At 35.6% G+C, this 27,539-nt stretch overlaps 1 pseudogene; it reads right to left on the reverse strand.

Moving 5' to 3' along the window:
- LOC144251789 (transport and Golgi organization protein 1 homolog) overlaps positions 1–27,539 on the reverse strand; it is an 86,102-nt pseudogene that overhangs the window by 49,265 nt on the left and 9,298 nt on the right.

A 27,539-nucleotide genomic window follows, 5' to 3' on the forward strand; every position in this document is an offset into this window, starting at 1 on the left:
TGTGTGTGTGTGAAAGGAATCTGACGACAATCAAAGGGAGATCAGTAGAGGAAAGGGATCAGGGGAGAGAGGAAAGCAGGTAAAAGAGAAATACTCGAGAACGATATTGGCCAAGTTTTATCACTGTATTGTACATATGCATGCAAACATAACAACAAATCCCACCATTATGTACAAGTATAATGCACCATGAAATATGGAAATAAAGAAAAATACCAAACCTAGTGAGGCGCGGTGGAATATGCCTATAATCCCAGTGACTCAGGTGCATGAAGCAAGAGGATCACGAGCTCAAAGCCAGCCTTAGTAAATCGAGGTGCTAAAGCAGCTCAGCAAGACCCTGTCTCTCAATAAAATACAAAATAGGTCTGGGGATGTGGCTCAGTAATTGAGTACCCTGAGTTCAATCTCTGGAACCAAATAATAATAATAATAGTAATACCAAATCTAATATGATCAAAACAATTCACCAGTAATTAGCCTGCATGACAAATAAAACAGAATATCCTTTATAGGAAGACAACATAATCCAGACTTCCTATGATGTATCATCTATAAATGACCAGAATATAATTAAAAAAATTTTTTTTGGTACCAGGGATTGAACCCAGGGGTGCTTAACCATTGAGCCACAACCTCAGCACTTTTTTGCATTTTATTTAGATACAGGGTCTCACTGAGTTGCTAAGTGCATCCCTTAGTTGCAGAGGCTAGCTTTGATCCTCCCGCCTTAGCCTCCTGAGTCACTGGGATTATAGGCATGTAGAATATCATTAAATTTTGCCAGAATGCAAAGAAGATAGAAAAATGAGAACCACAAGAGAAAATATCACATATAAAAAAAGTTCCATGAGCTGACCCAGATGTTAGGATTAGCCGAAAAAAAATTTAAATAGTTTTAATAACTAATTTCAAGGAGTTAAAGAAAAGCTTAATCATAATGAATAAGTAGATATGGGTGTCAACATATAAATGAAAAAATTCTTTTAAAAGAAATAAAAAGTATAGTATTTGAAATGAAAAATTCATGAAACAAATCTATCATCAGATTGTACAGTGCAAAAACAGCAAAAAGTTAACTTGGAGATAGACCAATAAAAATTATCTGTTCTAAAAATCAGAAAGAAAAAAATAGAGACTTGGTTACTATCAGTACAAAGTGACCTAACATACATATAATTAGATTTCTAGAAGAATAGACGCATAAATTGTACAGAAAAAAATATTTAAGACAACGATGGCTAAAATTATCCCAAATTAACAAAAAAGATGTTAACAGATTTAGGAAACTCAGTGAATACTAAGGTTAGTTACAAAGCAAATCACACCTAGATGCATCAGAGTCAACTGTAAATAATCAATTAGGAGGAAAAAGGTCTTGAAGGCAATTAGAAAAAAGTGGTGTGTTTTACATTGGTAAAAATGACTAAAATGATAGCTGACTTCTTATCAGAAATGAGAGGTTAAAGTTAATGGAAAGGTTTAAGGTGCTAGAAGACAAAAACTGCTAATCCAGGATAAATACTCTTCAAAACTGAAAGCAGAATAGACTTTTTCAAATAAATAAAAAGAAAATTCAATACCAATAGATCTCTACTATTAATGCTAAAAGAACCTCTTCAGGATAAAAGGAGATGATCCATCAGGTAGAAACAGATGCACTGTGTGCTTTAGTTCACTGTGTAATAAACTTAATGGTTTAATATAAAAATTCTTTGTTATTTCTCCTTATTCTATGATTTGGCTTTACATAACCTGATGGGTCCTTTGCTCTAGGTATTTATTACTGCTTACGTGGTTTCCTTTAGCAGGAATTGTTTAACCAAAGGTAGAACTGACAAAATAGCTTCGTTTACATGTCTGCTAGCTCAACTGGTTGGGTCAGGCTTATCTCTTCAAATGCTTTTAGTCATTCAGTCATTCTAAAATTTTTTATTTGTTGATTAGATTTCTAGAGGATAATAGTAGAATGTATACACCTTCCCAGGGTGTTATGTCTAGGATTGGCATGGAATCACTTTCACCAAAAATATATTTTGTTCATTAAAACAAGACAAAAGACCAGCCCAGACTCAGTGGGTGGGAAAATAGATATTACTTCATAATGAGAGAAGCAACATGATACAGGAATGTGGAGAATTTGGGGTAGATATTTTTAAAGACAATGCACCATAAACAGAAATGAAAAGTACTAGAAATAGTAAAATGTAGGTAAATATAAAAGGCAATATGTATACATATTTATTCTTTTAATTTCTTGGAAACATGACTAAGGTAAAAAACATAGGGTATACAGCTGTAATATGTATGACGACAAAGCACAAAAGACTTGGGGAAATGTGAGAAAGTATCACAATTTAAACTATGAAAACTGTGATAAATTAAAGAATGCATTTCATAATTCCTGGAAACATTGCTAAAACAATAATGTAAAGCAATACAGCTAAAAGCTAGTGGATAAATTAAATAAAATTTAATTTTTATTTAATGTAATTTTATTTAATTACATTAAATAAAAATACATCATTAATAGTAAGCCAAGAAGAATGCAGAGGCTATACTAACATCAGATGAATTTAAATTCAAGATAAAGAGTTTTATAAGAGATAAGAAAGACATTTCATAATACTATAATGTGTTTTTTAAGAACACAGAAACATGACACCATACAACCAAACATTTATATGCCCCAAATATATGAAAGCTGACAAAACTGAAGAGATAAATCCATACTTTGAATTTTTAACAGCCTTTTAACAACTGATAGTAACAGTATAAAAAATCACTAATGATACACAAGAGTCTGAACAAAACTATCAACCACCTTAACCTTATTGACATTGACTGACAATGCCCAACAACTCCAGAATATATATTCTTTTCTAGTCCTCATGAAAATTTGCAAGATAGGTTATATTCTTGGCAAACTAATCAGTTTCAAAAAATTTTAAATATTGAATATCAGTTTGTTTGCTGATCACAGTAGAAATAAATGGGGTATTCTTTAATAAAACTGGTCATTAAATAAAAGCCCTGCAAATCATCAATAAACAGTGTTTTAGTTATCTATTGCTATATTTTTTAAAATTCCAAAATTTAGTGGCTTTAAAAAATAACCATTTGCCAGGAGTGGTGGTGCACACCTGTAATTCCAGTGGCTCAGGAGGCTGAGGTAGGAGGATCGAGAGTTCAAAGCCAGCCTCAGTAATGGCGAGGCACTAAGCAACTCAGTGACACCCTGTCTCTAAATAAAACACAAAATAGGGCTCGGGATGTGGCTCAGTGGCCGAGAGCCTCTGAATTCAATCCCCACTACCAAACAAACAACCATTTTATTTCTCATAATTTTGTAAGTCAAGACTTTAACCAAGGTTCTGCTCCAGTGTCACCTAGGCTCACCCATACAGCAAACGCCTGATTTAGACTACAAGGTCTGAGATGGCTTTGTATGTCTGGAACTAAGGTGCTGACTGTTGGCTTTATGTAGTCTCCCTTTCCATGTGGTCTTTCAAATGTCAGGGGCTTTCTTCAAATGGACTCTCCCTCTAGCAAGATAGCCTGGGCTTCTTTACAGTGTGGCACAGGGTACCAAAGAGAAGAAAAAACGAGTTTGTGCCTTTAAAGGATACAGTCAGTCCTTCCTCAAGTCTCAATCTTGGGTAGGATCTTGGTCCATGCATTTTGAGGGAATTTATAGTTGGATGACATTTTAATCTACATTACTATGTGAAATGTCTTTGTTTTTATGATTTCATTTTTGCTACATTGTTTCTTTTCCATACAATTAACTACAATATAGGATAATCTATTAACGATAATGTCTCTTCAATTGGTTGTGTGAAGCTTGCTCTATATTAATTTATATAGAAAGGACTCATGGGAATAATATTCTCTAAATGACAATTTCCTGATTTAAAAACATATAATTTGTAGCCAGTACAATAGTGCATGCCTATAATCCTAGCTACTCAGGAGGTTGACAAGTAGGAGAATGGTAAGTTTCAGGAGAGCCTGGGCAACTTGGTGAGACTCTGTCTCAAGGAAAACAAAAACAAAACAAACATTAAATGACTGCAGATGTAGCTCAGTGGTAGAGCACTCCTCAGTTCAATCCTCAGTGCTGGGGGGGAAAAAGGTCATTCATCACCATACTAAGATACTCCTTAGAGAAAAGTAATTGCAAGAACATTGTTCTCCTCCCTTGGGATATGTTTGTTTTTTTTTCTAGATTGGAATCTAGAAAGCCTTTTGTGTGCTTTGTGCTCTCATTATGGTTATGTGGCTTTTTAAATCTTGTTCATGCCATTGGATATAATATCAGATTTTTTTTTCTGGTGGTGCTGGGGATTGAACCCAGAGCCTTGTGCGTGTGAGGCAAGTACTCTTCCAACTAAGCTATATCCCCAGCCCCAGTGGATTTGTTTTTTTGGAGGGGAATCTCTTCTCAACACATTTTGTGCCAGATTGTACTTGAGAAAGGGAAGTGATATGTACAGCATGGAACGATATTACTTTCTGATTTTCCCACTTTTTTTATCTTTTTAAAAAATTTATTTATTTTTAATCCTAACTTGTTATATATGACAGGATAATGCATTATAATTCATATTACACATATGGCACACAATTTTTCATATCTCTGGTTGTACACATAGTCACATCAGTTGTGTCTTTTTTTTAAGAGAGAGAGAGAGAGAGAGAGAGAGAGAGAGAGAGAGAGAGGGGAGAGGAGAGAGGAGAGAGATTTTTAAATATTTATTTTTTAGTACTGGGAATTGAACTCAGAGGCATGAACCACTGAGCCACCTCAGCCCTATTTTGTATTTAATAGAGACAGGTTCTCACTGAGTGCCTCGCTTTTGCTGAGGCTGGCTTTGAACTCATGATCCTCAGCTTCTGGAGTCACCAGGATTACAGGTGTGCACCACTGTGCCAGGCTAGAAAGAACTCTTGAATTAAGAAGCTCAGTAAGGGTGAAAGATCTATATAGTGAAAATTACAGAACCTTAAAGAAAGAAATCAAAAAAAGACCTTAGAAGATAGAAAGATTTACCTTGCTCTTGGATAGGCAGAATTAATATTATCAAAATGACCACACTTCTAAAAGCGCTATACAGATTTAATGCAATTCCAATCAAAATCCCAATGACATTCCTCATATAAATAGAAAAACAATCATGAAATTCATCTGGAAAAATAAGAGACCCAGAATAGCTAAAGCAATCCTTATCAGGAAGAGTGAAGCAGGTGGCATCACTATACCAGACCTTAAACTATACTACAGAGCAACAGTAACAAAAACAGCATGGTATTGGCACCAAAACAGACTGGTAGACCAATGGTACAGAACAGAGAGAGGATACAGAGACTAACCCACAAAACTACAATTATCTTATGTTAGACAAAGGTACCAAAAACATGCACTAGAGAAAAGATAGCATCTTCAACAAATGGTGCTGGGAGAACTGGAAATCCATATGCAACAAAATGAAATTAAATCCCTATCTCTCACCATGCACAAAACTCAACTCAAAATGGATCAAGGACCTGGGAATAAAACCAGAGACTCTGCGTTTAATAGAAGAAAAAGTAGACCCTAATCTCCATCATGTGGGATTAGGCTCCAACTTCCTTAATAAGACTCTTTTGGTGCCAGAATTAAAATCAAGAATCAATAAATGGGATGGACTCAAACTAAAAAGTTTCTTTCTTCTCTGCAAAAGAAGCAAATCTGTGAGGTGAATAGCAAGCCTACATCTTGGGAGCAAATCTTTACCCCTCACACATCAGATATAGCACTAATCTCTAGGTATATAAAGAACCTCAAAAGCTAAACACCAAAAAAAAAAAAAAAACAAATAACCCAATCAATAAATAGGCCAAGGACCTGAACAGACACTTCTCAGAAAATAATATACAATCAGTCAACAAATACATGAAAAAATGTTCATCATTACTAGCAATTAGAGAAATGCAAATCAAAACCACTCTAAGATTTCATCTCACTCATCAGAATGGCAGCTATTATGGATACAAACCACAATAAGTGTTGGCGAGGATGTGGGAGAAAAAGGCACACTCATACACTGCTGATAGGACTGCAAATTGGTGCAGCCAATATGGAAAGCAGTATGGAGATTACTTGGAAAATTGGGAGTGGAACCACCATCTGACCCAGCTGTCCCTCTCCTCAATCTATACCCAAAGGACTTAAAAACAGCATACTACAGGACACAGCTGCATCAATGTTTACAGCAGCACAATTCACAATAGCTAAACTGTGGGACCAACCTAGATGCCCTTCAATAGATGAATGGATTAAAAACTGTGGTGTGTGTGTGTGTACACACACACATACAATGGAATATTATTCAGCAATAAAAGAAAATAAAATCATAGCATTTGTAGGTAAATGGATGGAATTAGAAAAGATAATGCTAAGTTAGCCAATCCCAAAAAACCAAATGCTGAATGTTTTCTTTGATATAAGGAGGCTGATTCATAGTGGGATAGAGAGTGGGAGATGGGAGGAACAACAAGCTCTAGATAGGGCAGAGGGGTTGGAGGGGAAGGGAGGAGGCATGAGGTTATTAAAGATGGTGGAATGTGATAATTATTATCCAAAGTACAGGTATGAATACAGGAACTGGGTGTGAATATACTGTGTATACAATCAGAGATATGAAAAATTGTGCTCTATATGTATAATAAGAATTACAATGCATTCTGCTGTCATATATGAATAAAAAATTCTAAAAAAGGTCAGTAAAACCCTCTCACACCAGCCCAGATTGACTCCCTATTGCTGATACAGGAAAACAGTCATTTTAAAAATAATCATGAGGAAAAAAACAAAACAAAACAAAACTCCTTTCAAGTCTGAAATTCAAATATTTCAGAACAGAAAACGGACAAAAAGATAAATAGTGGGGCTAGGGCTGTAGTTCAGTGGCAGAGTGCTTGCTCAGCATGTGTGAGGCACTGGGCTCGATCCTTAGCCACCACATTAAAAAAATAAAATAAGGGCATGCTGTCTATCTACAACTAAAAAAAAAAAATATATAAATATATATATATATATATATATATATATATATATATATATATATATAGAGAGAGAGAGAGAGAGAGAGAGAGAGAGAGAGAGAGAGAGAGACAGACAGACAGACACCAAATCTGGGAAAAAAGAAAAAGGAAGACAAAATGATCTCCTACACCTCATGGGTCTTTTTTTTTAATATGTATTTTTTTAGTTGAAGTTGGACACAATGCCTTCATTTTTACTTCTGTTTTTATGTGGTGCTGAGGATTGAACCCAGGCCCTTGCACGTGTGAGGTGAGTGCTCTACCGCTGACCCACCACCCCAGCCCCCCACCTCATGGGTCTTAAAAGACCTAAAGCACATGACATAGTCAGCACTGTTGATGAACACAATAAATGTCCATAAATATCATTTGCAATTTAAAAAACATTCTACTATTGAGAAGAGGTATCACTGTGCAAAGCACCATCATAAAGATAGCAGGTTTACCAAATAAACTCCAGAGAAGAAGTCTGTGTCAAGAGAGAAAAGGTTCAAATTTAATCCTTGAGACTGACAGGACCATAAACATTAATATCATCACTTGGATTCAAAGTCCAGCTTCAAGGGAACAAGGATTACTCTGGCAGTTCTTGGACCAGGAAGCCTTAAGAATGTCAACAGATGACTATAGGGCTGGGTAGGAAAGAGAGGTGCCAGAGCAGGACACAGGACTACCCGTGGGGACGCATCTCACTCACACCCTAGCTTGAGGTGATGGAGTCACTGGCTCACCTAACCCCAACTCACTTCCTTCCTCCCGCTCTCTGATCCCTCCTCCAGCTGCAGGCAGGGCATCAGAGGCCCACTGGCTGTTCTCTGTCTCTCCCAGGATGGACTCCAGGTCTACGTCCTCCAGGATGCTCCCCTCAGAAGACAGCAGTTTATCCAAGCCAAATTTCAGTATGTCACTCAACTTGAATGAAGAAAATGAGAGATCCAGTTAGTTCTCATGAAAACACAGATGAGGATGTGTGACTTGCTAAGTGTCTAAATGACACCAGGTAATTCTTTCCCTGATGGACTTTCTTCTCTTCCATCACAAATGACACCTGCCAGGCTGTTTTGGAGTTGGATGAGGAATAAGCAGAGAGGTGATAAATGATGATCAGAGATGTTGACTTTGACAATTATTTACAATACCAAAAAAATTTTTTGGCCTCCAATTTTTTTGAGGAGTGGGGGCAGATAAAATGATTCCCAGCATCTTCTATAGCACTTCTCACCAGCAATTTTTACAGGCACTTCCAGCAGTCCCCAGAGAAGTCAGAGACCCTGTTGGCTACCTTCTTACCTCTCCCACTGCCAAACTCTTATAAAGAAAAGGTGCCACTGAATACCTCATCTCACCATGAGCTGCCACCTGTCCTTGCCAAGCCGCTTTGCTACTACAGTGCTTTATGGGACCCACTTTGGCAAAACCATAACCACCCTGATCACCAGACCCAAAAGCCCTTTCTCAATTTCAATCTCCCTGGATAGTCCTGCGGCACTCCCCATCCTGCCCTCTTGCTCCACCTAGGGGATATACTCAGCCTATTTCCTACGGCTATTGGAACCAGAATCTTAGATAGTGTTACCTGGCTTTCATTTGCTACTTGCAACTCTCCACCTCCCTAAGTACTATCTCTTAGGAATTCTGAACCAATTGGGATCCACATCATGGGACTTCATTTTCATTTTGCCCTTTTAGATTTGGTTAGTTATCTCTATATTGCCTATTCTGTAACTTGGAAACTTTAGCTTGAAAATATCCAAGATAAAAACTATGACAAAAACTAAGCAAAACCATAACTGTTATATTTATATTTAACCTTGGTGTACATATATATATATGTATGTGTATATATATATATATAAAACCAAGCCAAATGGCTTTGGCATTTAGTACCCAAAACAGAAGAAAGCCAAGTATTTATGATGAGGCTCAGTCCATACTGGGACCCTTCACTCGTCCACTCCTTGGACTATGTCTCCTGGCTTCCCTCGCTACTGCTCACTCACAACGTGTCTTTAAGGAACTACCCATTTTTTAAATGAAAACCACTTTATTATAGTAACTAAGAGCATGTAGTTGGAAGTTAAAGAGTGCTCGGATTAGAGTCATGAATCTGATGTTTGGAAAATTTCTTAAGATGGAGGTAAAGACAACGTCTATCTCATTTTTTTGTTATTCTTCTTCTGAAACAACTGGAAAAAGTGCACGTCACACAATGCTTAGCACACAGTAAGCATTCAATAAGTGTTCACCGCATCTTTATCTGTTCTCTGTTTCTGTTGTGTTCTCCTTCTAAGACAAGGAACCTGCTCTCCTTTTTCAGGACTTCACTGCTCTATACTGCTTAGATTTATCAAACCAGAACCACGTCTTTTACTATTAGATTCTTTTAATAACTTAAAAAAAATGTCCTGCTGTATTTTGAGACAAGGCAGTGAGTTATCACCCTTGTTCCTGGCAACCATAAATAACTCACAGTCTGGTGGGGAGGAAAGAATCAAGACAGAACCAGAGTGTGATTTCTTGCCATGGCTTGTGCAGGAAGTCCCACCGAGGTCCTCTCCACCAGCCCATAGTTTGTACTGGCCCCAAGATCTGGTCCCATGGCAGAGTTTGTGCCTGTGCATTTCACAATGATGTGCTAGCAGCCAATGTCATAGAGAAACCCCTGACTGAATGCCTGGAGCTCCCTCCACTGGGGAAGCATCGAGCATCTGAGAATTTGTCTCCTCTAACTCCTGACACCTGTGCCTTCACAACAGCCCATGATGAGCTCCTCTCCCAAGATCCTGTGAAGAAGTGTATTTAGACACCTACAGTGTACATGCACCTCTCTCTCAAGCTTTCACCTTCCATTTGAAATTGCCTCTTCAATAGTGTGAAAATAAAATGCACAGCCTGCCCAGCCACCATGATAGATGAGCATGCAGAAGACTCAAAACACAAAAGGCCAAAGACTCCAGTTACTCTCTAAGATATACAAACGTCAAGCAAACAAACAAAACCTAGAGTTCTTCTTTCAGGTTCTAGTACCCCCAAATCTGTGAACCTTTCCTGCAGGTCAGTGACTCCCTAACAAAAACAGCACCTTCCCTGTCTGCAATGCTGATGTGTAAAGATACAGATGTGAGAAAACTGCCATTTTTAAACTCATGCTTGGGCTAGTTGTAAATTTGATGATTCTGCTTGTAATACTGTGTAATTTTTTCCCTTTCACATACCTCTTGAATTTTTTGTTTGATAAGCTGATCCTTTTAAAGCCTGGTTTTTCTTGCAAACTTTTCTAATTCCTTTCTTTTCTGAGTCTCCTTCTAACAATAATGTATATTGATTTTTACTACAAACTCTGTTGACTAAAGCCTACATTATCTTCATCCTTCTAATTTCTATCCCTATCTCCTACTTTCTACTCTCATCTTTCAGGCTTAAAGCCATCTTTGAACTTGCTCTCTCTCACTGCCTGCCTCAAAACAAGAGCCAACTCCTGTCATTTCTCTGCAGTTTCCTACAGCAGATCTTCCCACAGCTACTACCTTTTCTCAGACATTTATTACTCTCTTCATGCCTGAATCATACTAGATACTAGGGGTTGATCTCTCTGCATCTAATCCCTCAAAACGACCTGGGGTATATTATAATATAGGTTCAATTTTATCTCAAAGGCTGCTGCTAAGGAATAACTCCAAACCTCTTACCAAAAGAGAGCTCTCTAGGATATTCTAAGACAGCATTTGACTCCCATCTAATTTTTCCTTCTTCAACAAATTAACTCTAGTGCTTTCATCCCTATATCCTATGGCATAATTTTGAATTCCTAATCTTGTTCACTCATCTCTGAGTATGGAATGAGTACTGTAAGTCACTACTCAAAGGGTCTGGGATTAAGGAGGAGGTATGAAACTAATCATCACTGATTTAAAGAAAAAAAAAGAACTTAAACAAATTCTGAGGTAACTAGTGGCACACTCATCTTTAGAAGCCATGAAGAGATTAGATCCATGATGTTCAGTTACATGCTCAAAGTCATCCATCCAATAAGGGATAAGATGTGAATTTCAATCCAAGTTAGATGGTTCAAAGCTCATTTTCTTTATTCTATTTTCTCTGCCTTTAAATGCCACCCTCATTTTTAGCTTGTATGGCACCTTGCATGTAGTTAGGTACTGAGAGGGTAAGAATTAGGCCAATGAAAAAATGGGTAATTTGCAACAATGGGTGGTTAATGCTGGTCCTTTTTATTTGCATTCTCATCCACAGAGAGTACTAGTTATAAATCATGAGACTCTAAAAAGAATACATTTTACCTGGAGGTCAGGATCAGCCAAAGGTTTCTGGGCTCCCAGAGTAAAATGGTCTCTTTCTATGATTGTGTTGGTGAGCTGCAGTTTGGAGGCTGCTTTCCTATAAACTATTTCTTCCACAGTGTCTCGGCCAATCAGCCGGATCACTTTCCCAGCCCTGTACTGGAGTCAAATGAGAGCAGTGTTAGGAGTCTGCAAAGCTGGGGAAAAAAGCATGCCAGGAAAATACACCCAAAAGGAAGCAGAACCAAATGCCACATTGAGGGAAAAAGGAAAAAGACACTGCTCATTGGGACCTGAGCATTTGTTAGAGAAATCTGGCCTCAACTTCTTCCTGAACTTTTCCCCAAAAGAGGAAGAGGAAGGAAGACGAAGTGACCACTATTGGGCCTTCATCTGTAGCCAGGATAACCCCTGGCAGGCATGTTACCTCAAGTCAAAGGGTAGCTGAACACAACTTTGTTTCCTCTTTGTGGTACTGGGAACCCAACCCAGGGGAGCTTTACCATGAAGTTATAATCCTAGCCTTAAAAAAAAAAAAAGTTTTGAGACAGGGTTTAGGTAAGTTGCAAGGTTGGCTTTAAACTTGATCTTCCTGCTTGTCTCCCATGCTGATAATGATTACAGGCATGTGCACCCACTGGCTTTAACTTCATTTTTAAACTGAATTAGGATCTAATGTGAGAAACATGAACTAAATAAATTCTAAGTTTCTTCTAATCATTTTGGAATTTAACTGTTCTTTTCAACAAAGTGAGTCTGAACTGATCATGTGACCACTGATCCCCCAACATGACTCTACAAGCCAGTAGCACAACGGGGTTCAAACCCAGTGGTCTCTAACTCCAACGTGGCACTGTTGTCAGGACTACACGGTCCACCTTCCTCCCCAATCCACAGCTGCAAGCCAACAGAGCAGAAAGGTGCCAATGTCTAACTCACTCACTTGTTCTGGCCAATTTGGTGAGCTCTGGCAGCTGCCCGCAAGTCATTTTGAGGATTAAAATCACTGTCAAAAAAAATAACAGTATCTGCTGCTTTTAAGTTCATGCCAACTCCACCTGAAAACCATAAAAAAAAGGAACATGATGAGCAACACACAAATAGGGAACTAGAAAATACACAAGGCAGGACTAGGTCCTAGTGAAAATCAGAAATCAGTCCAACTGACTGGTTTCATCCTTCAAACTGACATTTCTGCCCCAGACTTCAGGTTTGACCACCCTACAGTGGTCAAAAGTGCTACCTCACCTTCCATTGCATGAACTGGGAAAATTTAATTATCAAATATAACAGAATGAGAGGTAAGCAGAAGAAAAGGATGCTTAAGTTAATTGCCTGAAGACATTTAATATTTGTTTGAAAACCTTGATTGGATTTTGCTTCAAACAGTCTGTGAATAAGGACACAAGTTCTTTCAGAAAACAGCTCCAAAAATAAGAGGTCTGGGGGCTGCAGTTGTAGCTCAGTGATAGAACACAAGTGATAGAACACGTGAGGCACTGGGTTCCTTCCTCATCACCACATAAAAATAAATAAAATAAAGGTATCATCTGTTATGGTTTAGATGTGGTGTCCTCCAAAAGCTCACATGTGAGACAATGCAAGAAGGTTTGGAGGAGAAATGACTGGGATATGGCTTTAACCTAATCAGTGAATGAATCCCTAATGGGATTAACTGAGTGGTAACTGGGGCAGGTGGGTGTGGCTGGAGGAAGGGGTTCATCAGGCACATGGCTAAGGGGTATATATTTTGTATCTGGACAGTGGAGTCTCTCTCTCTCTGCTTTCTGATCATGATGTGAGCTGCTACCCTCAGTCACACACTCCTGCCATGATGCTGCCTCCCCTGGAGCTCCAAGGAATGGAGTCGGCCTTCTATGGACTAAGACCTCTGAAACCATGAGCCCTCCAATAAACATTCCTCCTCCACAGTTGGTTCTGGTCACAGAGGTGAAAAAGCTGACTAAAACAGTGCCCATCTACAACTAAAAATGTATCTTAAAACAATGAGAGGTCTGCAGTGGGCAGTAAGAAACACACATGACCACACTTGCAGCTTCAACAAGGTAGGAAGACCTGACGCTAGCTATGATTAGAGCAGATGATACCTGCCTCTGAGTGGAGAAAACCTGAGAGTGTCTTCCTGTACTGGTTTCCACACTGATCAAAGAAGATGTCATAAAATCAGTTCAAGACAAGAACACTCAATGCAACAACTCTCTGCTCTTTCTCCAATGGTGCAGGAAAAGGCCAAAAGAGCACTTTGGGTTCAGGAATTTAGAGTACTAAGAAGCAAACTACAGGCTTCTCTTTGATAAATGTGGAAACTGTACAGAACACACTCTAGCCACGGTCGTTGGAGCTCATTGCTAAAACAGGCCTAAAAGGGCTTGTTCCAAGAACTGAATGAAGGGTTCCTTTCCACAAGGACTACTAACTCCCGGCTGGATGTAAGACAAGCCAGGCAGGAACATTCTCATTGAAGTCTTCCTATAAAATCAAAGTTGGAATAAAGAAATACTAATGACTGAATACGGAGAAAGGCTAAGTTATACCCAATAATAAGAGCTACACTTCTACTTTACTACTGCCAAGCACTGCTCATGGCACTTTACATGCATTGACTCTTTTAACTATCACAACAACCCTATGTCCTTGCTAGCACTATTCTCATTTTGCAGATGCTGAAATGGAAACAGCTAGATTAAGGGATTTATTTGAAGTTGCACCACTAGAAGATAAAACAGTCAGGATTCCATCCCATATTCCAGAATCTGAGGTCATTACTCCTGGGACAGAGACAGGGTCTCACAGTGTTGCCCAGGCCGGCCTTGAACTCCTGGGCTCAAGCCATCCTCCTGCTTCAGCCTCCTGAGTAGCTGGGACTGTAGGCATGCACTACTGTGCCAGGCTCCACAACCTTTTTATCCACTGTGTGCTAACTATCGAGGCAGTCATCTCATTTGAAAATGTGTTTGTGTTCCATAAGAATTATCTTTCTTGGGCTGGGGATGTGGCTCAAGCACAATTCACAATAACTGAACTATGAAGCCAATCTAGATGCTCTTCAGTGGATGAATGGGTAAAAGAAATGTGTCACGTATACACAATGGAATTTTACTCATCAATAAAAGAGAATAAAATCATGGCATTTGCAGGTAAATGTATGGCGTTGGAGAACATAATGCTAAGTGAAGTTAGCAAATCCCAAAACAACAAATGCTGAATATTCTCTCTGATATAAGGAGGCTAACTGATAGAGGGGTAGGGATGGGAAACATGGGAGGAATAGATGAAATCTAGATAGGGCAGAGGGGTGGGAGGAAAAAGAAGGGTAAGGGGACTAGCAAGGATGTTGGAATGTGATAGACATTATCCAAAGTAAATATATGAAGACACGAACTGGTGTCAACATAATTTATATACAACCAGAGATATGAAAATATGTGCTGTATATGTGTCATAAAAATTGTAATGCATTCTGCTGTCATTAATTTTTTTAAAAATCAATTTAAAAAACACTGGCAAAAAAGAAACAGAAAATGCAAAAAATAAAAATGAAAGAAAGAAAAAAAGAAATGAGAGAGTATATGCTAAAAACCAAAACCAAAACTAACAATAAAACCCCAGAATGCTTCCAGTAATCATACTGTAGAAGTATTGCAATTTTATTCTTTGACTGATATGTAGTATGGGACAAAAGAAATGAGCATTTATGAGACATGAAAATTAAATTATTCCCTCTATGCTTCCAAACCAGAGTTATCAATATGGAAGAAACAGTATGCAAAAAAATAAAGATGATAAATAGAAGCTCTACTCTCAATTAAGTATCAATATACACATGGAAGTATAAAGTTCATAAGCATGTATGTATATACACACATAAAATATATACACACATATAAAGACACGATAAATATGTAAAATATATACATATATACATATAAAGATATAATAAGTAAATACTTATATATACACATATTAAAGTATATCCTCAAATCCTCCCATCCCCCTCCAGTCTCTCCCAGGTCCAGTGGAACTGAGGGGTCCCTGAGTGCTGAAAGAAGGATGTAGTAATCACTGTGACCCAGCATGCCTGGTGCAGTCAGCCAATGACAGCACCTCCTAGCACCCTGGTGAGTGGTGCTGGTAGGTGGGTGAGAGGCCATAGGTCAGAATGGCCACTCCCCCTTGTAGACCTATGCTCCACTTCCAGTGGCTGAGAAAGTGAGTGTTGCATTTGTTAAAAATAATGTGTCTCTGGGCATTGGTCCCTAGATCCTCCCTCATACCATGGCAGGTGAACTGGTGCTTGTCTTGTATCTTCCTCTGATGTGGCTGGGACAGGAAGCTCCTTGCTTGCCTGCACAGGGTGAGTCAGAGTGCTGTCCGTCCACCCGTCTGTGACATGGGCAGATTACTGGAGAGTGACCAGGATGCAATATTTCTCTTTGTGTATTTATATAATCTAATATAGAAGAGTATTTTAAAGCCACAATTAAATATCAAACTTTTTTCACTAAAATATATTTCTTCTTATACACATCAAATTTTGTCTCTTGTTATTATTATCCCATAGATTTCTTGTGTGCTATATAAGCATTATGAACCTTCGTAGATTATTTTCACTTATATATCTTTTGCTAGTATATGCAAACAATTCATGCTAAGGTTTTATTAACATTGAAGTGAATTATATCTGATCAATATATTAGTTTTCTTTGGGGATGCACTTAAGTAATTTTAAATGATACAGAAAATTAAACTCACACTGCCCTTAACATAACACTTTCTCTTCTGTTATTTAGTAAAAATGGATCACAAAACTGTTAAATTTGTGCTGTTCTGCTGACAGTAAAACTTAATGAATGCCTGTATGCTATCAAGTGCAAGTTAAAAGAGTAGAGCTAAAGAAATTTTTTTATTGTATGTGAAATGTGAGTATTTTAGAAAGCGAATTGGCTAAAAGCAATTTAATGAGGTACCTTCTAAATTGAGGTGATAAGAAGGCTTTGTAGTGCTGCAGTCCGGCTGGGTAAAATAACCGGGAGGTGATAAACAACTTGAAGGTTGAAGCAGGAACTGCTTTATTGAGGAGAAACTCAGAGGGAACTGAGCACGAACTCAAGGTAGTGGGTACCCAAGGTAGCAGGCACCACTTTATTGCGGAACAGCAGAGGAATATATACCTGATTACACACAGCTTGACTCAATTAGCATTATCTAGATACAGCAGTCAGCCAATAAGGAATCCTTATCATCTTAATGGCTCAGTGGCCTTGCCTCACAAACCACTCCTCCTGGCAAACTGCCAGATGCCATCTTGACTTGATTTGTGGTCCCCAACATTGTAGAAGTTGTGAGAAAGCAATTTAGATGTTCCTGATGATGTCTAAGAGGCCTGGGTGCCTAGAATCAATCTAAATCTGAAACTACTTCAAGGATATTGAATAGGAACACTGTGTCCTGTAACATTTTTGTATTTATCTTTGCTTGTTGATCTGCAATCACTCTTAAGACATTAACTATTTATTGTACTGTTCCATTTAAAGAGTCAGAGAATGAAGACATAAATCTCCAAAGACCAAAGTGATGTTCCTGAACAGGAAGTTTCTCTATGTGTCCTATATCCATGACTACTTTTTAATTTTTCATTATATTTCAACTATAATTGGAAAAACTCTCATATTACTTTCAGGTCTATATTCATTAAGTTTTGACTTATCTTTTGAATGTCCCAACTTCAAGAGATAAGTCAAAACTAATAAAAATAATTTATTATTTACCAAAGACATATTTAGCCTAAACTTCTACGATAAATATGTATTTGGTAAATAATAAATTAAAACACCTCATTATGTATAAAGCCATAAATAACTTTCTGCATCATTTATTATTTACTACCAGCAAGACATCTGTTAAGAGTTTACACACATTATCTAATTTAACCCCTATGGTTCCTAATAGGCTCCATTTAAAGATACTCAAAGATCCCTGACTTTTCCAAGTTTTGAAATATTAATGGAGAAAATGGGCATTTTAACCCAGTTCTTCTCAGGCTGAAAACCAAATATATTATTGTTTAAAATATTAAATACAAAATCATAACTGTGTGAAAAATTTAATGAGACAATTTTTAATTTTACATTGAATTGGCTTTATGTAGAAAAGGCTAACGTAAGAAAAGGTAATGAGAGATTTGACTGCAAAATTATTTTAAATGACTTCACAAAAAAAGAATCCATAAATTGCAGATAAAATTAGTATTATATCTATCAAATAGTAAAAATTTACATGAAAAAGTGATATTATCAATTGAAAAAAAAATAATGCTTCTACAATTAGGAAGAGACAGGGCACATACCTTACTAAATAAGAAATACAGAGGCAGCATTAACATATAAGAAATGCTGAAATACATACTAAATAATATGTAAAATTTTTAAGGTGAAAAATCATTTTAGAATTTGGAGATGGGCAAGATTTTTCTAAAAAATCTAAAAATATTTGTAAAAGAAAAAAATTGCTTTGAAAGAAAGAAAAGGGAATTCCAGGTTTTAAATATGTTGAAAGGAAGAGAGAAAAAAAGGAAAAGGAAGAGTAATCAATATGAAAATCACTCAAATCAGTCAATGCAATGAAAAACCAAAAAAAAAAAAAAAAAAAAAACCCAAATAAAAAACACCAATGTGCAACAGAATGATCAAATTTACTGGATTTAAAGTCCACTACTTATGGTGAAAAAAGATAAATTTATTACCACCATATATTACAAAGGTAATATATTACCTTAGATTAGAAAAATGAAGAACAGTGTTACTTTATTAGATAATATACAACTTATGCAAATGCCTGGAATTTTATTGAGTTTGAAGCTGAGAATTAAACCAAGTGTCACAAAGAGATTAATAGATTATCTCTTAGTGATAACATTTTTTTAAAATTTTTTGCCTACTAAGAGTTGTTTCAGAGTAATGTCTTTATTGTTTCCACAATTAAATAGCTGAAAACAACTGTGTTGTAAAAGATGGAGGACAATGGGAAAAGTTTAAGCTGCATTTGGACTAATCAAAGAGCAAATTAATGTATTTTCTGATTTTAAAAAATACTAAAAAATATGAACACCTTTTAGCTCATGAATATTCTTCCAAAATATAACAAGTATCATATATATATATATATATATATATATATATATCTACTTATATATGAAGATTACTGTGACATTTTTTATAGCATCTGAAAATTGGGTGTAGATTCTACAAGTCTATATAAAGGAATGGATTTAATTTTAGCATATCCATTATGTGAAAAAAAATTATTAACTTAAAATTATGATGCCAATTTATTTACTCTAATAATAGGTATAAAAAGGTAATAAAGTTGAAAAACACATGTTTGATCCTGGTTTTGAAAAATGCTAATCCAGTAGTAATGATTCATAAGATTATACAGAAAATATTAGCCATAATCAAGATAATTCTTTTTTATTTTACACTGAACTTTATGAACATAAAAAATTGACATCCTATTCCTAAAGTATTGTTAGATGTTTGACAATAGGTAGAAATAACACAAAATCAGAGAATGAGTACTAATGCTAAAATTTAACCTACAACTTTATTTCCACCTATGTGAATAATGAAACACATTATTTTTAAGTGTTCCTCATTCTTTGGTCATTTGAAAATGTAAGGCTGTATATGAATATACTTTGAACATGAAATAATATTTATAAAATTACTTTTTTTCAGAATAAAGTTTTAGAACCCCTAAATTTTCTTATGCTTCATAAAAGCACTATTGTGGTTCTTACCAGGCCAATAATAATAACACTAATAATAAAAAATTTTTCAAGGCTGAGATTTCCCTTTCATGCTCAGAAGATAAACAGACAATTGGCACCAAATTATAGATTTGGGACAAACAAAACCTTGATCCGTCAGTACAAGTAGAGAAAGTGAAGCTCAAGTGCTACAAAAGGATTTGATAGTACAACAGTTTGTTTCTTTGTTTGTTTTGGTACCAGTGATTGAACTCAGAGGCCCTGGACTACTGAGCCACATCCCAGCTCTATTTTGCATTTTTTAGATATTTTTTAGTTGTTGATGGACCTTTATTTATTATTTATTTATATGTGGTGCTGAGAATAAAACACAGGGCCTCACACATGCTAGGCAAACACTATATTATGAGCCACAACCCCAGCCCTCATATTTTGTATTCTTATTTAGAGATGGTCTCACTGAGTTGCCTAGCGCCTTGCTGTTGCTAAGGCTGCCTTTGAACTCATGCGCCTCTAAGCCACTGGGATTACAGTTGTGCACCACCGTGCCTGGCTGATAGCACAACAATTTATTAAAGCAGAAGCATCTTCTGTGAATTTATTGGACAGCTTCTGCTAACACCCTTTCAAGTGCAATCATGGGTTTCTTTCATTCTAACTGATGACTGATTCCTTTCTCTTCTTCTGTCCAGATAACTTTAAGCTCCTCATCTTTATTGAATTTAACTTAGAAAACAAATGTGTTGTATTCTAACATCAAATATGAAACACATTTTTGTAATAGAATATTGTTGTCTTTGATTTTCCATATTATATCCCTAAAATCACAGACACTTCGAAAAGACATTACATTGTGTTTTATGAACATTCCAAATAATAAGTAGCTAAGATAAATATTTTCTGAACTCTGAATGTTAAAATCTGGTACTTCTTTATATTCTCATATTCTAAAATAGCTACTATTACTTCTTTGTATTTTCATATTCTAAAATAGCTAATATGATGGGCATAGGTGTTCAAACTGGAGAGATTGAGTAGGGGTTGAAAATTGTTCGCCTTGGTTTCTTCTACTTTAATTATCATTTTTAGTTGAGTTCCCCTTAATTTTATGTTGGAATACTATAATAATATTCTGACTCTCCTGTGTGTGTGTGTGTGTGTGTGTGTATTTTTCAATTTACTCTTTAAGCTCATATGTCTGATATCAGCACCTCCCTATATAAGCACCGTAACTGTTCCCAGTAAAAAGCAAAAGCAGACACACTTTAAATTTTGCATCTACAAATGTTACTTTCAATACATCATCATTTTGTTGTTAACAAGTTAAATATTCTCCAATTCTCCTTCTTCTATCCTCTTTGTTATTACCACAAATCAGTGTTCTGGGGTGGGAGACTCCCCTGAGAACATCTGAAAATGCCTAAAGATATTGAGATATTGTTATACTGGAGGTGAGGGAAATATTACTGACATCTAGTGAGTAGAAGCCTTGGTTACTGATAAACTACTACATTTTTACAGCAAAACCCCCAACAGCACAGAATTCTGCAATGCAGAACCATCATAATGCTGAGGTCCAGAAACTGCCTGAGATCAAGACATCATTAACTGGTAAGTAGATACCTGAAACAACAGGATGAATGAATGATCTCTCACTGTTGCTCTGGCTCCCATCCAAGACAAATTTCCACACTATAGCAGAGCCAGTCTGTCCAAAATGTAAAAAGAGCCTGTATTTTATACTTAAAACTTCAATTACTTAGTACAAGGGATGGAAAGCATTATAAAATTCTTCATAAATTATTTCCTCATTAACTCTTTAGTTTCTTCCCACCTCCCTTTTTCTTTCTTTACCAAACTTCAGCGCTACTGAAGAGTTTTCTATTATTTAAACGTTCATCTTCTCTCTCTGTTGTCTGATTTCTGACATTTTGATATGCTGAAGCTTCTGCATGATTGCTATGACACTCAATTGATAGGACTTGTTCCCTTTGGACATAGGTCCCCCTCTGAGGAAAAAATAGAATATAATCAGGAAAATGCAAATAACCACTGCATCACTGTAATTTCTGAGAGAGATTATTAGACTATTTTGGAAAATTAATTTAGTACATTTTATAATTGAGTTGGATTCTAAAAAACAAACACCCACCTCAGTTTGTTATTTTTGCCATTTTAACACACAATAAAATACTTCTGAGACAAAGTTTTTCTCCTGATTTGTTTTGGCACTGGAACCTGGAGTCATCCCCCAGGACAGAGTGGCTAAGGAAGATGGACTTCCCTTCATTTTCAGATGCCCCAGTTGTGTGAGCATTAAATATTATTCCATCTACTTAATAGCCAGGAAGTCACAAAATAATTGAGAAAAAATAGCAGGTTTTGAGACAGTGAGGAATTTTTCCTGCTTATACTTTAAGAAAGGCAAATCAATATGAACAAAATTTATAGTGATGTTAATTGGCTTAGGTAAGGTAGGGGATAGCCATTTGAACAAGTCACTGACATATGAAATGTTACCTTTTGGAATTTTAAGCAATTTTATGACAAAGGAAACTGATTTTGCCAATCTGAGAGACAGTGGAGACTTTTTCTCTTTGAATAAAATCATCCTATTGACTTAGATAGATCTCAAATTTTTGTATCATGCTGCTTGATTTTGCAAATGCCACTGTCCAATTTCCCTTAGATTTTTAAAGTTCTCCTGTGTAATATGTTGGAGTAGTTTCTTGGCCTGATGCGCCCAATTTCCCCTTTGTGACACAGTGAAAAAAAGGATACTGGTAATAGACATCAATAAGTTCCATTCCAATTTTAAAGAATTAGCATTTACATATTTAGCTTTCAAAAAATAAAAATCAAACAAATGTTATTCCTCATAAAAGACTTGTGACACAAAATATTTAATTTTTATATTTTTGCTGTTTCCTTCACTTATCCACAATAACATACTCTTTTTTAGATTGGAAGAGATAAAAGCTTTTGTGTTGATGACATATTAAAGAGAGAAAGTGAAATGAGCTTAAGTTTGATTTAAAAAATGTATTTTTCAGAATATGTGTAAGTTCAATTTTTATAAGCATTAAAACCAAGCATTTCTAAGTGATCAAACTTAACTCTTAAATTTATTCCATAGGTAATAGCAGGCAATTAAAAACTACTCCCCACATCCACAGAAGCATTATTTTACACTTGATAAACACAAGTACCTTTGTTTCATTATCTATTAGAGGATAGAGAAATAGTAGGCCTGACAAAAATATATGTATATATAATATATATGTATAATAGATGGGCATATTTAAGTATGTAAATTGTATCTCTGCCTGTCTTAAAAATTGCTAATTAATAAAGTGAATGCCATTCTAATTTTATTCTGTTTAAGAGGTAATTTATTCAAGAATATTCAGAAATCATCTATCTAATGGAAGGTTAGATTTTATTAGCATAATCCAAAAGTAGCATTTATTTCTGGGGAAAGTAAGTGGTGTGGGGCTTTCATTTGGGCTTTAAAGTTTATGTCCACCTGCACTGTAGAATTATTACAAGAAGTTCCTTGTCACAAAATATAGAATTAATATTATAGCTCTGAATATTGGATATAATACACAGTAACTAGAAACTTTAGATATATTTTATATTTAGATTATTCTTTCATTCTTCCTTTTATATACTAGATGTTGATGATATAAAAAATGATACAATATAATATCAATCCTGAAAGAATTTGCATCATAATGGAGAAGATATTTATTTGTAAAAACAGACAAAGCACACTTAATGTTATGATTAAAGCTTTTGAAAAAGTATATGGAAATTAGATTAATAAGCTCTCACTTCTATTAGGATGGGAAAGTAATGATGGTGCAGCAGAAATTCTTTGGGGCATGAAAAAAAGAGAATTCAATGTGGAACTTAAGGAGCTAGAGGCAATGGAGGCTATGTTGGCAAATGTTAAGCATAAATAGAGACAGAGAAGCAATAAAAATCAGAAGAGGTAGGAATTGTGTGAAGCGAAGGAATGATGTGAACAAGTATTAGTGGGGCTGAGTTTGTTCCTACAGGGAATTTGGAAGACTATTTGTGATCATGCTTGGAAGAGCTGGGGGACATATGAATAAATATTGAGTTTATTGCATAAATAATAGAATACTTTCTTACTTTTGTGGGTATGGCATGGTTAAATGTTTATTTTAGAAACTAATGCTTGTGAGAGGGGAGAATGGCACACTTGAGAGAGGCTCATGACAGGAAGAGTAACCAGGGGCAGGTCACTGTTCTCTAGGCCAGAGATAAGAGAAAGGAGGGTTGTAAGCACTGGCAATAATGACAAAATGAGAACTTATTTAGAAAGCAGAATAAACAAAACATAATAGTAAGGATTTGATTTTTATTTGGTTTGTTGTAGCTAAAATCACAAAATTTAGAGATTTAAAATTGCCTATAGTTATGTCTCAATTATGGTAAAAACTGAATTAAAATAATTGAATACTTGGTGTGTCACAGCAACTCATGTGGTGGGAACAGCAGCAGTGGCCAGGCAGCACAGTTTCAGAAGGTTCCTGAGAGCCACTGCCTGCAGCACCTGCATGAGCCTTGTGCTCTCAGCCAGGAAGCTCCAGAGGAAGGTCAGCTCTGAAGAAAGTGAGGCTAAGAAGAAGCCTAAGAGGAGGTCTTCCAGGCTGTCTTCTCCGACTGCTGCTGCCAAGGCAGATGCCAAAACCAGAAAGGTTTTCTTTCATAGTCAGCAAATGGAAATAGTGATGTGAATGAATAACTGTGATATGAGGTAATAAATGCAGTTTTGCAAATATTTCCAAAATAGAACTGACGGGAAGCAGCAAGTCATCAAGGAGACTGTATAAAGTGTATGTTCACAAAAGGGAGATTTTATAAGGATCCCAAAGAGGAGTTGGATATTTCCAGATGGAGCAGAGTGAGACTGAGAGGTCTGTGAAAAGAAAATAGGATTTCAGGAGGTGCATCATCATCTGCCTAACTAGAAATATATTAGACAGTTAAGGGAACTGAAAGACTTTAATTTGATTGAAATGCACAATATAATTCTACAACAAAGGGAAAATAGGCAAAAGAGAAATTAGAGAGTACATTGCTTGGTCCTTTAAAAAGCAAAGACAAGAATAACATGGGGACATTTATATTTTAGAATAATCTCATTGGCTTTATTGCTGACGATGGGATAACAGATGTAAGACCTATGAATGAGGGGCTCAGAGTAGAGTTTACTATATTTTAGCAGAGAGATGATACAAATTTTAATGTCATTATCAGTTACCAGACAATGTTATTTAGAGTCAACAAAATATGATTACATAGAGAAGTAAATTGAGAAGTAAAGTTGATATATGTTTGATTTGATATATTTTGACCTGGAATTTATATATTTTAAAAAACCTTTTATAATTTACACTAAGTGTTTACTGTGCCTCTATAGATGAAATATTTGAAGGATTTACTGAGTCTGACAATTTTAGTGTTTTAGCCTCCTGATTCATTAATATAAAATGTTACATTTTAAGTAAGGGAAGTATTTTTTGTTTGAATTACTGCTGTCTAAAAAAGATATTTAAATGATTATATCAAACAAGAATTTATTATGTCTGTTTTTATTATTTAATTTTCCTTTTAATGTGTTATGGAAAACAAAAGTTTAATAATGGAAAATTACATTTATTTTACATAATTTTGGAATAATTTTTAGCTAAGTTATCTAAGGCAAAAAATAAAAAGTAAAGTTTTACAAAGCCAGATATGTGGTAGGAGGTGGGAGAACTAGAGGTGTGCAAAATTTGTGGTTAGAGACTGATCCTTCCCATCTCTTCCAGATGCTTCCCTTATTCTTAACATTTCTCAAAATTTGATATTGATACTCTCTTCTCACATTTTTCCGAAGAGGCAATTACATTACTTTCTATGATTGCAGAAAGTTATGATTACATTATATTAGATTTTGACACTAAATTACACACTGGTGAGAAAGCCATGCTCTTCATTTGGTTTTTATTTTCATCACTAAGACAATACAAAGGTGACTCCCATTCTGTAGTCACAAGTTACTTCAATATTCCTAGTAAAACATAACAGAAACATATATATGTTTTATTTCATTAAGATCTCCTGAAGGGAGACAATTCTTTGTTGTATGCTAGAGCCTTTTTCCCCAAGTTTTGAAAAGCAAAATGTCTCCAGGTATTGTCAACTATCTCCTAGACTATGAATATGGGGAAGAGGCAAAAACTTCCGTGATCCAGATGCAAAAGAAACATTAAATGTTTAAAGATATTTCATCTTTTAAATTCTAATGAAATGCCCAAACAGAATTCTTTTTTTAAAATTTAATTTTTAGTTGTAGTTGGACACAATTAGAATTACTGTAATTATCAACTACTTTCTATAAGCAAATAGAAATGATAGCTAAATAATCTTTAAGTGAATAATATTAAATATCACAATTATGAAAAAAGTAAAGAATATGAGTTATTTAATATTTTCTTTCAAATTCCAACTCACTGTTTTGCCTGGAATTACACTACATTATGTTGAAGTAATTGGTAAACTATACTATTATGAGTGTAAATTTTACAAATATTGAAATTACTGCATTCTGAATAAAATCACAAACTCTTAAAATGGGATATTTAAAGAGGGGAAAATAGTAACTAATACAACTATCTAAAAAATTTATTATACTTTACTGGGCAGTCATAGTCATGGCATTCTTATAAATATTTTTTAAAACATTTTTTTGTAGTTGTAGATGGACAGAATGCATATATTTTATGTTTTTTTTATATGGTGCTCAGGATCAAACCCAGTGCCTCACACATGTTAGGCAAGCATTCTGCCAGTAGCTTCAGCCCCAATCCCAGGCATTCTTTTAAAGTATCATTAAGTTTACACATATTTTTTGGAAGGGATTGAGTATTTGTTCATCTATGATCAACACTTTTAGGCTAATTTTCTGTTTTAACTCAAGTTTTAAAAAAAAAACCTGCTTTTATTCACATTAAAAACAAACTGCTTGATATGTACTCAATAATTAGATGATGAATTAAGATGTAATTTTTCCAATAAGTAGGATGTGGATGCACTGGAGCAAACACCAGCAAGAGTGAGGGCATGCTGCTAAACTGTCTCACCTACTTTTATCATGCTGTATCCACTTTAGGGATCCAATTTATGTGGTAAACAAAACTTTCAACAAATTCATTTCATCCTCACAATAATTATACAATGGGGAGATCAACTTAATCTTCATTTTACAACTTGGAAAACTGAAGAACAAAAATATCCCGTAACTTATATAAAGTGGCATGCCAATAGTGGCACAGCATGGATCTGAACAGTCTGGCTTCAGTAGCAGGATTTTTCCAACCTCAATAGACACACAATTCAGTTAGCAATCTTATTAAATTCAGATTCGGACTCAGTACTTCTGGTTAGGGGAAAACAATATTCTGATTTTTAACAATCACACCTGTGATACAGATGTTGCTAGTCTGAAGATCACCCTTTAATTAGCAAAGTTCTAATCTACACTGGACAATAGTGAGAGATATGGCAACCATCAGAAACACAGTTTATACTCAGAAAATTACTCTTACGTGCAAATTGCCAACTTCTGATTTAGAACTTATGCTACTTCTTTTTCTTTCTTTTAAAAAGGGAAGTTAAGGGCTGGGGATGTGGCTCAAGTGGTAGTGCGCTCGCCTGGCATGCGTGCGCCCCGGTTCGATCCTCAGCACCACATACAAACAAAGATGTTGTGTCCGCCGATAACTAAAAAATAAATATTAAAAAATTCTCTCTCTCTCTCTCTCTCTTTAAAAAAGGGAAGTTAACAAAATTTGCAAGTATTATAGTATTTACAAGTATTATAGTAGCTAATTTCAGGTTTTGATAGTCAACATATGATTAATATAAACTTGAAACTGTAATATCTACCCCCCATAAGGCCTTCCATTCATCCAAAAAGGATTTACAATTACTCTTAAATATCTTCTTTAACATAGATTCAGTCCAAACCCATTAATATTTAGGAGTACATGTTTGTACCCTCTATACAGGAAAAGAAATTCAAGGTTAACTTAGAAATCCAGCACCTTTCCAAACTTTTGCTGTTTACACAAGTGCTAACTCTAAGTGGAAAAGGAAGCACATCCTTTGATAAACAGAACGTAAATGTCAACACATTACTAAACAACTCTCGTCCATAACTTTCTGTAAAACAAAGGGATGTTCATAATAATTTCCCTTCATGCTCACTGGTGAATTGATTTTTATACCGTAATCTAAAATATAGAATGTAAAAAGTATAAAAGTAAACCAAAAAACATATATTATTT

This window comes from Urocitellus parryii, unplaced genomic scaffold (genome assembly GCF_045843805.1).
Source record: "Urocitellus parryii isolate mUroPar1 unplaced genomic scaffold, mUroPar1.hap1 Scaffold_216, whole genome shotgun sequence".
NCBI lineage: Eukaryota > Metazoa > Chordata > Mammalia > Rodentia > Sciuridae > Urocitellus > Urocitellus parryii.